Source organism: Cydia fagiglandana, chromosome 9, assembly GCF_963556715.1.
Source record: "Cydia fagiglandana chromosome 9, ilCydFagi1.1, whole genome shotgun sequence".
Taxonomy (NCBI): Eukaryota; Metazoa; Arthropoda; class Insecta; order Lepidoptera; family Tortricidae; genus Cydia; species Cydia fagiglandana.
Window position 1 is genome coordinate 11,535,809 of NC_085940.1, and position 12,246 is coordinate 11,548,054.

Genomic DNA, 12,246 nt, shown 5'->3' on the forward strand with positions numbered 1-12,246 from the left:
GATCTCTAAATCGTTTCTAGATCTTGTGATTATCTCGAAATCCGAATAGGCCTGTTAGTCTGAGCTTCGGCACCTAACTTTAAAGGGCGCGCGGGTAAGAACGGGAGTCCAGAAACTCAGGAAGGTAATTCGTATCTATTTAAAAATCGATAGCATTAACTGTCCCCCATAAGAACCTATCGAGGACCTCTTCACGCTCATCCATGTTTCTTGCTTACACCTACCAAATATATAATATATGTGTGGTTTTAAAGGCTTACGACCTTTATTTATGTACTTAATGTTTCTCGAGTCATTGGGGGAAGGCGAAGAAGAATAGTACAAAGCTATTTATATTATAACTGTAAGAATAATAATTATCATTGTCGTCAAGCATCGTAGATTAGAAAAATGTACCCTTGTACAATTTACATTTATACAGTTTTAATTATTATTTACTTCGTTATTTTTTAAGTTAGCAAAATATTATTCAACATTCTTACTTAGACTATTTTTCAATCGCAATCAAACTATGTAAATCTACAGCCGTTTTCACGTAAGAAAATATTTTTTTATCGTTCTGTTTTTGTTTATTCTTTGGGCAAATAGCTTTGGCAAAGATTAGTATTTACCGAGCCTGCCGGCGCGACCCTGGATTAAGACGACGACTGCGGGGCACATTAACTACGCCAGCGGATCCAATTTTTAACTGTTGACTACTGCTTGATAAAACCGATTACGGCAACGACTACCGTTTAATGGCTCCTCTACACGATGAGCCAGCGCCGGCCAGCCATGCGGTAGAATGAGATAGCAATATCACTTGCTCCCTCTAACGCATAGGCGTTGGCCTATCGTGTAGAGGAGCCATAAGATTTGAGTTAAAGCTGATTTACCAGAGGGACACTAAACGCACGCTCCGATCATGCACGCTCGACGCTGATGCTAACCTGAGAGCTTACCGCGAACCACGTGTTGCCTTCCTGTCACGCTTACGTACGAATTTTCAAGTGCGACAGAGAGGCAGCACGTTGAAGTGGTTCGCGGTAGGCCCTCCTGTACTGAAACATTTCGTTGCTTATCATGAACAGTGGTACAACTAAAAATGAAATGCTATTGCATTTAATATTCTATCTTTTACTGGTAAGATTTAAAGTCGAATGGCATTTCATTTTGTTTTGTGTCACTATTTATGATAAGCGTCGATTTGTTGTAAACAATCGGCTCATTCCGAACAATGCTAACAAAATTATAAGGTATCATAGCGATACGGTACTGATTTGTCATTGCAAAAACTGCCAAAAGTGACGTTTTGGTTGAAAAAATGTCACTTTTGTCTCTGACAGATCAGTATCGTATCGCTGCGATATCTTATAACCATTGTTCTAATCGGGCGGATTGTCTGCTGGGTGCTTAGCCAACATGCCAATCGTTTACGCTCCGTAGCGAACGAAATGCAGCTGCCCCTGTCATACTAATATGTATATAGAAGAGTGATAGGGAGAGAGAACTACGATACGCTACGGAGCGTAAACGATTGGCACGTTGGCTATTCACTCTGGTGCACGCTAGGCGCTCGGAGCGTGCGTTTCGTGGCAATACAAGGCAATGTCAGTCGCTGGCGCTGGTCCTATGGGCAAGTAGCATACAATACAATACAATACAAATACTCTTTATTGCACACCTCATTACAGAAAACATACATTATAAGCATACATTGTTATCTGACCCCAATTTCACATCGGTGACAGGTGCGACAATTGTAAAATATCACTGTTGCTGACGTCACAGTCATCCATGAGCTACGGTTACCACTTACCATCGGGCAGGCCATATTCCTGTTTGCCACCATCATTATTATTTAAAAAAACTTTATTATATTGGAAAAACCAGATATTTCTCTTGCGAACAATTGTCAAGATTTAGAAGAATTGTAGGTAATTCTTGACAGGTAATGAGTTATATGTCGGAATTTCGTGACAATTGTAGTGTTTCTTGTGACAATTGTCATTAGCTTCGCAAAATGAGTACTTATAAACTGGCGATATAGTGGACTTTTTTTAAATTAACATGTTGGTTGTTGGTCTAATGGTAAGCGGTTACCGTAGCCTGTGGAGGCCTGTGACGTCAGTAACAGTGATGTCGACAAATGTCGCATCTGTCACGTTGGTGAAATAGGGCCCTGGTAGAGTTCTGGTAGAGTTAGACCAAGAAAAGTCTGCAACAACTTCAGCAGCACACGCAATGCAAGTGTTATTTATACATTATACATCCTAATTTTGTAGAAGTTTGACGTTTGCAACCTTATGACTTATGACTAAAAATTCCAAAGTGTTTACCAAGGTTTCCTTTCCGATGTTGGCAATAAAATAACATTTTATTTCAAAACAGAATTCTGGACGTGAAATATTCTCATATTAGCCAACGTGGGTCGGCACTCGGTATAGGATGACTTAAATTTGATTTCGGAGATAGGTATTCGAAATGTGCAGGGAGTTCTTGAAATTGAGCAGGATTTTTCCGGGAATGCAATAGAATATTACAGTAGCGACATCGAAGGTAAAGTAGCTTCGAGTCACCGAATGGAAACTGCCTGCATGAAGATTGATAGACGTCCACCCGAACGTTCCCAAAGGGAATTCCGCAGATGACATTTTAAAGTCTGAAATAAAGTTATACCGGGTGTGGCCTGTAACATGAGCAAATAACTAAAACATAGATTGTACTCCTCAAAAGGTGACACTTTTGTTCAACAACTTTTAAAAATGATGAAGTATTTATACTTCCTGTTTTTCATACAAAATAAATATTATCTTCAATGGACGCTATCGCCACGTCGTATCATTGTGATTGACGTTGCTTGTCAAGCCTTAAACAAAATTCAAATAACAAAATTCGCAATACATTGCTTCTTTGAATATTACCTTTAAAGTGTATTAAAAATGAAACTACAGGTTATTTTCAAAAGTAGCTGAACAAATGTTGATCAGTATGAGGGGTCAGTTAATTTTTTTGCTCATATTACAGGCCACACCCGGTATAACTTTCTTAAGAAAGCAAAACGTGTCACTGTTAAGTGCTCTATTGTGTTACGCTACGCTACAAATTTGATCGATACGTACCTATGTGTCATTGAAAGTTAAACACATAGGTATTTCGATTATGTGAACGCTGCTGTCTAAATTACCTACCTCCTTGTACCTAAAGTCCTAAAAAAATAATAAGTAACCAAAATTAGATCTCAATAGGATTGTTTACAAGCTTTTAAACTTTTAAATATGCCCCGGAGAGTTTACAAAAATAATTATATTTTCATAGCAACCAAAATATTAATAAAAAAAATCCTTTATTTTACACGCACCGACAATCTTCATTTTCAACTTGGGAGAGTAATTTCAATACTTCGTATGGCCCAATTCAACAATGCATATAAGATGTCATAGCGATACGATACCGATCTGTCAGAACCAAAACCCAAAGCGTCACATTTGACACTGACAGATCGGTATCGTATCGCTGTGACATCTTATAAGCATTGTTAGAATTGGGCCGATATTTTGTTTCCATCAGTTGTCGCCAGAAATCTTACTAATGGGGTATCCAGACGGGACTGACGAAATCAGTCGATTTGTTCAGGAAAATAATTGGTCAATCTCATCTAGCGTCCACACGTACACAAATTAAATCACCAATTTGCATTCTACTATGCACACCTGCTGATGTGATCGGGGAATCAAATTGGTATTTGCGTCCGCACGGCCCTGTTCGATCAGAGAATTTCATCAGATTGGCGAAAAATTGTCTCGTCTGGATACAACTTAACGCGAATCTGAGCGTGTTTGCGTCAACGTGGCTCAAAGGATGATATTAATAGAAAGTATAGAAACAGAGAACAATACGCCTGGGAGGCATTGACTTCTAAATTGACTTTGAGTTCATACGGCTGCGACTGCATGATATTATTGTGCAGGGACATATGGGACACATCCCTACTCTATGCAGATGATATTTCTATCATATTTCCCAGCGCGAACACCGCTGAAGTTACGAACACCTTAGACACAATATTTAATACAATTTTACCTTGGCTTGAAGATCATAATCTAATTATAAATCTGCAGAAAACGAACTTAATACAGTTTAGACCCTACCAAAGATTGGCCCTAGAAATAAATTATTCATACCTATCACAAAATCTAGAACTTACCAGCACTTGCCCACTACTTGGCTTGAATATTGACGAAAACTTTAACTGGAAAGCCCATGTTGATAAAATCTCTGTTAAATTATCCAGATTTGCTTATGCTCTCAAACAAATATTAATAAATACCAACTTAAAAACTGCTGTATGTGCTTATCATGCTTTTGCCCAGTCATGGCTGCAATATGGTATCATTTTGTGGGGCAATAGTGTAAACGCTAAAGACCTATTTTTACTACAAAAAAGATGCATACGAGTTCTAACCAAGATAAGTAATGAGGAAAGTTGTAGACCACATTTTACGAAATTAAATATTCTCACCCTTACATCCTTATACATCATAGAAACCTGCAAATTTGTGCGAAAACACGAGAGCTTATTTGTAAAACCCCAAAATCCCATACCACAACTACATAACTTACGTATCCGCAATAAACTTGTACAAGCAGTTCCCGCTAACCTACATTTCTTCAACAAAGGCCCTTACTCAATGTCCATTCGAATATATAACCACATCCCTCAGTATATAAAAAATGAAAATAAATATAATAGCTTTGTAAATAAGCTCAAGACTTACCTTTTAACCAAATGCCCATACACTTTGCAAGAGTTTATGGACAATTAAATAGTAAAGTATATGGACTATAGCATATTGTGACCTATTTAATTAGTTTGATTACCTAAAATAATAAATATAGACAGTCAAACAAGTTTGTCAGTAGAAAAAGGCAAGAAATTTAAACCTTTTTTGGGATGCGAACTCCTCGCGCCTACATTTTTCCAAATTTACCGCTTTTCTCTACTGACGGAAATAGCTTGACAAATTATAAATAGTTATATAATGTATGAATGTTTAAATATCTTACTTTTTTTACGTATAATATGTTGCCACGCCCTAGTAGGGTCCATGCTGTACTGAATGAAACTTAAACACCTTTATAAACACCATGGATTGCATCGAATAAATGATTATGATTATGATTATGATTATGTTAATCTGTCAAGTTTATGCCAAAAAGACATACTTAGTATCATCGGCGCTATACTTCTGTCTCGTCCTTTACAGGATCTATCGCTATGATAACCACTAACTACACGTGCACGTTACAATTTGATTGATCTTGTTTGATTTAATAATAAATATAAGTAATCGCTTTGTTCCCTCAAGGATAATATTGCTCATTTTTAGAAATAATAGGGAATATTAGGCAAAGCTCTGCGTAGGTGGCACAACTAGCACATACAGTAAACAAACATCAATGACACATCATGCGTCACTCGCATGGCCTACCGTGAAACACGACAGTCGTAAGTTCGGTTTCTGCCTCTCTATCACTCTTCCATATTCGAGCGATAAAGAGGCAGATAGGTAACTAAATTTCGATTTTCGCGTTTAGCGGTAGGCCCTTTGTTAATAAAACGCCTTGATGCATCAATGTCATATTTTATTGTCTGTGAAAACTTGTCAAAAAAACACTTTTTTAAGGCATAGTATGTACGAGTATAAGTTAGTCTATGAATTTACTAGACTCACTATAGAGTCTGTGCGGAAAGAGAAGAGTCGTGGCAGAAACGGGAACTAACATTTTAAATTTTATATGGCAATCAAACCTTTGACACCTGTCTTGTGAAAAGTAAACAAACTTCTGTCAATGTATATTTTTATTAACAAAAACCGCAAGTTTTATGTATAAAATATTTTCAAAACACGATAAAACCGTACATAAAACCACAAAGAAAATTATATTTAACATTGTTCGGTTTTGTCAGCGGGAAGAAAACGGCTAAAAGCCGACTATCGACTTAAAAAAATCGCGGTACGTGTTTCCGCTATTCGCGGGTATTGATGTTGTATTTAAGATTAAATAATTACCTATTTAATAAGCTCCCTAAGTAACTTGTCTCCGGTACATAATCGGTAAGTATATTCATTCAAAATATATTAAATTTCATAAATATGCAGGTCATTCATGATCTTTAAAATAACTGACAAATAGTCTTGATACTTGCCATTTTATGCATATTTGTATGTAATTTCTTTTTCAGGATTGTGTAAAAGTACCTACGGTATCTCGAATAAAAGACCGCTAAGTAGGTGATATGCAAGAATTCGTAATCTACGTGCCGGATTCAAGCACATCCAGTTCAGATGAAGATAGTTCTATGAGTGTCCCTGGTTGTTTTGAAGCTAGCTCAAACATAAGTGACATTGAATATTTTAATTCAGACTTCGATTACAAAGAATAAAACTTTTTCTAATAAAATATTTCTTTATTTGTAAGTTCGTTTACTAGGTTCTGAATAAAACTTTTTCTAATAAAATATTTCTTTATTTGTAGGTTCTTTTACGAAATTATATATATTAGTTACGAAATTATATTTCATACTTTTGACTTTTCGGCGAAGTAAAATATCGTGAGATGAGAGAACCGGACATATCCCAATAAGGCCAACCTACTTATGCACTATTTTTATTCATATTCATATTTATTATTAATAATGTACACATACACATTACAAGTCAAGTTTACAATGGGTGAAATATATCCCAGATAAAATTACAGTTGTATTGCCCAATTTCTACCCGATCTACCCGGTTTTAATAACTGTTGGACTGCACAGATTAGGCAGTACATAAATGAGACTCGTATCTTGTTTGGTACTAAAATTACAGGTGTATTGGGCAGATTCTTAACTAGTTTTAGCAGTTTTGTCAATCGCAGTCACTTTTTAGTATCTGAGATATAAAAACAAGTGTGTTTTAAAAAGAAAACTAGTGCCTGCGCTAAATCAGAGGATTGAGTTGACGAGCCGACACCACCACAGGGCCCAGTTTTATAAAGTTACAAGTTACAGGTTACAAGAGTACAGGCTACAGGCACCTGTAATGCACTGTACGGCTACAGGTGTTTTATAAATACACATAGATAATTACAGTTGTAAAGCACCACGGTCAATCTCGATTACATGTGAAATTTACAGGTGCGAAGGACATCACTATTTAAAAAAAATGTCTGTCATAGAATTCATAGATACTCTGTGCTCTACTAAATGCTGTGTTATTGTTTGCTGTTAAGTATTGGAAAAATGGCAAGAAATGAAGGAGAAATCGAGTGGTTGAGAGCGGTGTTTGATGCCAAGGATATACTTTTCGGGCCGTTTTCAGATTCAGATTAAGTTAGATTTAATGAAATATTTACCTAATAAGTAAATAAGTACTGTTTCACATTACAATGTATCGTTTCGGTAGTGGCTCAAAGATAAGTACGCTGTGTATCGAAAATTGTGAATAGTACACTTTACCATAATGTGAATGCACTATACTTAAATAAAGAAACGAATGCTAATAAATCAACGACAAATATCGGCACCAATCCCTTTCCGTTTCCTAGTAGATAAAATAAAACGAATCATCAATAAAATCAATATCAAACATATTGTCACTTCATTTCCTATTTACTATATATTTCAGATACATTAACAAAAACTGATAAGGTCAGTGCATGGAAAAGTATGCATGCCCTGGCGCAATCTTTGGTGTTAGTGCCTAACAATAAAGAGTACAGTTTAAAATCTCTCAGAAAACGAATAACTTTAATTAAACTTAAGAATTACGAGCAAAAGAGCGAATCAGACACACTACAAGTAGCTGCTGTTGTGCTGTTACAGGACTCAAGACGTATGTCAGTTTTTGTTACAAGTTTACCAATCTACACTTGTAATTTACAATATTTTTATAAAACGCTTGTTCGATTATGAGTTTAAAACTATTAATCTCCCATATTTTCGTCTATGGTTGAGCTACAGGCACTTGTACCTGTAACCTGTAAAATTGTAACACGGTACTTTTATAAAACGCAAATTGTAAAAAACGGAGGAAGTGTTGCCAGTAAACGCCTGTAAACTTGTAACTTGTAACTTTATAAAACTGGGCCCAGGCTCCGTTTAGTAAGCCGTGGTAAAAAACCGGAACAAAAGGGATTCAAGTATCATGACCTTTAGCGTCGTACTATAATACGTCGTCTGTGCGGAAAGAGAAGAGTCGTGGGATTTGAGGGCGCGCCAGTGCTATTTTATAGTTTTTGCTATGCTGACAACACTGGTCACGTGATTATAGTACGACACTAAAGGTCATGATACTTGAATCCCTTTTGTTCCGGTTTTTTACCACGGCTTACTAAACGGAGCCTGGTGGTGGTGTCGGCTCGTCAACTCAATCCCCTGATTTAGCGCAGGCACTAGTTTTCTTTTTAAAACACACTTGTTTTTATGTCTCAGATACTAAAAAGTGACAGTGCGATTGACAAAACTGCTAAAAGTGCTAAAACTAGTTAAGAATCTGCCCAATACAACTGTAATTTTAGTACCAAACAAGATAGAGTCTCATTTATGTACTGCCTAATCTGTGCAGTCCAACAGTTATTAACCGGGTCGATCGGGTAGAAATTGGGCAATAGAACTGTAAATTTATCTGGGATATATTTCACCCATTGTAAACTTGACTTGTAATGTATGTGTACATTATTAATAATAAATATGGATATGAATAAAAATAGTGCATAAGGGATCATCCATTAATTACGTCACACGAATTTCTAGGTTTTTTGACCCCTCCCCCCCCCCCCTCGTCACACTTGGTCACATTTTGCAAATTTTCATTTAAAAAACCTTGTGTGACGTCACATTTAGGCAATTTTGTTTTCAACGAAATCGGCAATACTAACTCGGCTTTATTTTTTTTATAAAAAAATATTTTTTGTAAAAGAAATATTAGTAATTTTATAACGCAAAACCAATTAGGAACGAATTTACCTACCTACTTCTAAAACCTCATTATTTAAATGTACAGCGATTAAAAAAATATAAATTAATTTTCGGTTACTGATGAATATTGATGAAGTTAAAGTGACGTCACAATGTTTGTGACTCCCCCCCTCCCCTATGTCACAACATGTCACATTTTCTTGACCCCCTTCCACCCCCTAAACGTGTGACGTAATTAATGGATGGCCCCTAAGTAGGTAGGCCTTATTGGGATATGTTCGGTTCTCTCATCTCACGATATTTTACTTCACCAAAAAGTCACTGCTAAATATGAAATATAATTTCATAACTAACAGAACCTACAAATAAAGAAATATTTTATTAGAAAAAGTTTTATTCTTTGTAATCGAAGTCTGAATTAAAATATTCAATGTCACTTATGTTTGAGCTAGCTTCAGAACAACCAGGGACACTCATAGAACTATCTTCATCTGAACTGGATGTGCTTGAATCCGGCACGTAGATTACGAATTCTTGCATATCACCTACTTAGCGGTCTTTTATTCGAGATACCGTAGGTACTTTTACACAATCCTGAAAAAAAAATGACATATAAATATGCATAAAATGGCAAGTATCAAGACTATTTGTCAGTTATTTTAAAGACCATGAATGACCTGCATATTTATGAAAATTAATATATTTTGAATAAATATACTTACCGATTATGTACCGGAGACAAGTTACTTAGGGGGCTTATTAAATAGGTAATTATTTAATATTAAATACAACATCAATACCCGCGAATAGCGGAAACACGTTCCGCGACTTTTTGTAAGTCGATAGTCGGCTTTTAGCCGTTTTCTTCCCGCTGACAAAACCGAACAATGTTAAATATAATTTTCCTTGTGGTTTTATGTACGGTTTTATCGTGTTTTGAAAATATTTTATACATAAAACTTGCGGTTTTTGTTAATAAATATACAATGACAGAAGTTTGTTTACTTTTTACATGACAAGGTGTCAAAGGTTTGATTGCCATATAAAATTTAAAATGTTAGTTCCCGTTTCTGCCACGACTCTTCTCTTTCCGCACAGACTCTACCTCGTTTTTTTTAGCATTAGAAATTAGGTAAACAATCTAGATGTGTCTTTTAATTGAAAAACTCATTTTAAAAATAAGTTATGGCAAATATGTAACAATTATGAATCTAATACAAATCATTTATATTCTTCTGCTTTCATAAATGATAGTTACTGATTTTTAATAAGCGTTTTTCAATTAAAAGACATGCCAAAATCGCTTACCTTCTTCCAAGTTCTTTCTAATGCTAAAAAAAACGAACTATCGTGCTGAATTCTGGCGGCAGAACATTGCAGTAATATCCCCTATTAACATATTTTTAGTTTTTTGTGTAAAATTTACTACATTTTTTTAAGAGCATTTTAGATCTATGTTCGTGTTTTTTCTCCATCTAGCGAAAGTCAAAAAGTCAGGATTCGAATCGCTAAAGTCCCTACAGAAAGGCCTCATAATTGCTATTTAAATCTTTGGCAACCGCATAAAGGAGGACTTACGTTGGACCGGGCCGTGTCCGGAGCCGGAGCTTCCGGCGCTTACTTTTCTATGACATGACAGTCGATCACGTGATGCTTTCCATAGAAAACGATGTGCCGGAAGCTCCGGCCCGGATACGGCCCGGTCTAACGTGAATCATCTTTAATGTGATCTAAAAACTGTTACGTATTTTCAAAAACTCTGAGCCTACTTTACCTTTAGCATTTTTAATAACTCAACAAAACTATATTAATTCACTGTAACTGGAGCAATTAGACTGTGGTAGAAACTTTAAGTAAATCGCGAATTGTATAGAGTATATCTTTATTTGGAAAAGAATTTGTACTTTTGGAGCGTTGTTTCATTCTGCTACTATTGATAGTATCGATGCTGACTGTAGGTACTATAGGGTATTCGCTTAGTGACCGGAGCCCCGGGGACGTAACGTAAACCCTAAGTAATTTACCGTTCAAAAATGCCAGGAATATCTCGTGCCTACAGAAAAAACTATACGCCCAAAATTCTCTTTGAAACTAGTGGAATGTTCGAGGCAGAAACGCTGTAGCAAAGGCTAGTAATTCTCGTTCAGCCTGAATTTTAAATTGCTTGTTCTGACAGGTAGATCAACACGATCGCTTAGGCGTAAGCCGTTTAAGCGGTTGAATTGATAGGGAAATGTTTGAAGTGCATCTGTTTTCTAGAACTAGGCCTAAAAACAAAATAAGTAGTACAAATCTGACAAGTAGTTATATTCACCAGTAAATTTATTTACAGAAACTTGAAAGAATATCTTTTTTTTTAAAGATAGGTATAATATCTTAATTTGACTAAAACAGCAAAAACACTAAGGTACACAGTAAAAAGACAAATAAATAACCTGTAATATAAATAAAATACGTACCCTTCTGTTAATAAAACAGGTTGGATACTCCATTAGCATAGAACTAGCATAAAATACCACGCGAATCGAGTCAAGTGTGAGGAAAATTACCCTCATTCTAATTAGTATCGTGGCAGAAATACTCACAATTTGCAGCTAGACGTGCTAATTATAACTATCTTCATGAATAAACAACAGGACATCGGTTGTTAACTTTAAACAGCATATTCAAACTTAAGCAAACACGTTCGCGTTAGGGAGACACAATGGAAATAGACTGTCCACTGTCCAGCGCACGAATACTTACTAAATATACTCCAGTTCCAACTTTGATGCAATGCAACTAGGTATTGTCTATTAGCTACCATGTAGCGTCAAAAGATGTAGGTGTTTTAGGCATATAAACCTATCTTAAATAATGCGGCATTACAACATTTATCTACGCACATATCATTAATGCTCTAAAATGCATTCAGAAACCGTAGGAAATGACCAGCATTATGACAACCAATTTTACTATGAGTACTTTTTTAGCTGTGGTAGTAGGTAGTTATAACTTTATAGATTTTTGTAAGGTTATGAGTTTAAATTTGGAACAGCTGTCAAAACTCAAGTGGGTGTCTATTCTAGTTTCCATAGATATTAAAACAATTATCGATACGAAACGTCAACCGTACGACATTTTATCTCGAGTGACATGAGAATAGGGACTTCATTCGTTTGTCTATGAATTAAAAAAAAAAAACTACGGATGCGTGACATGTGTGAAAAAAGTTATCATTTACCGCCATTTGACGTACAGTTTATCTTTTAATTAGTTTTAGGTATAAAATTAATTTGTTTTGTTGTTTTTAAACAAGTTTT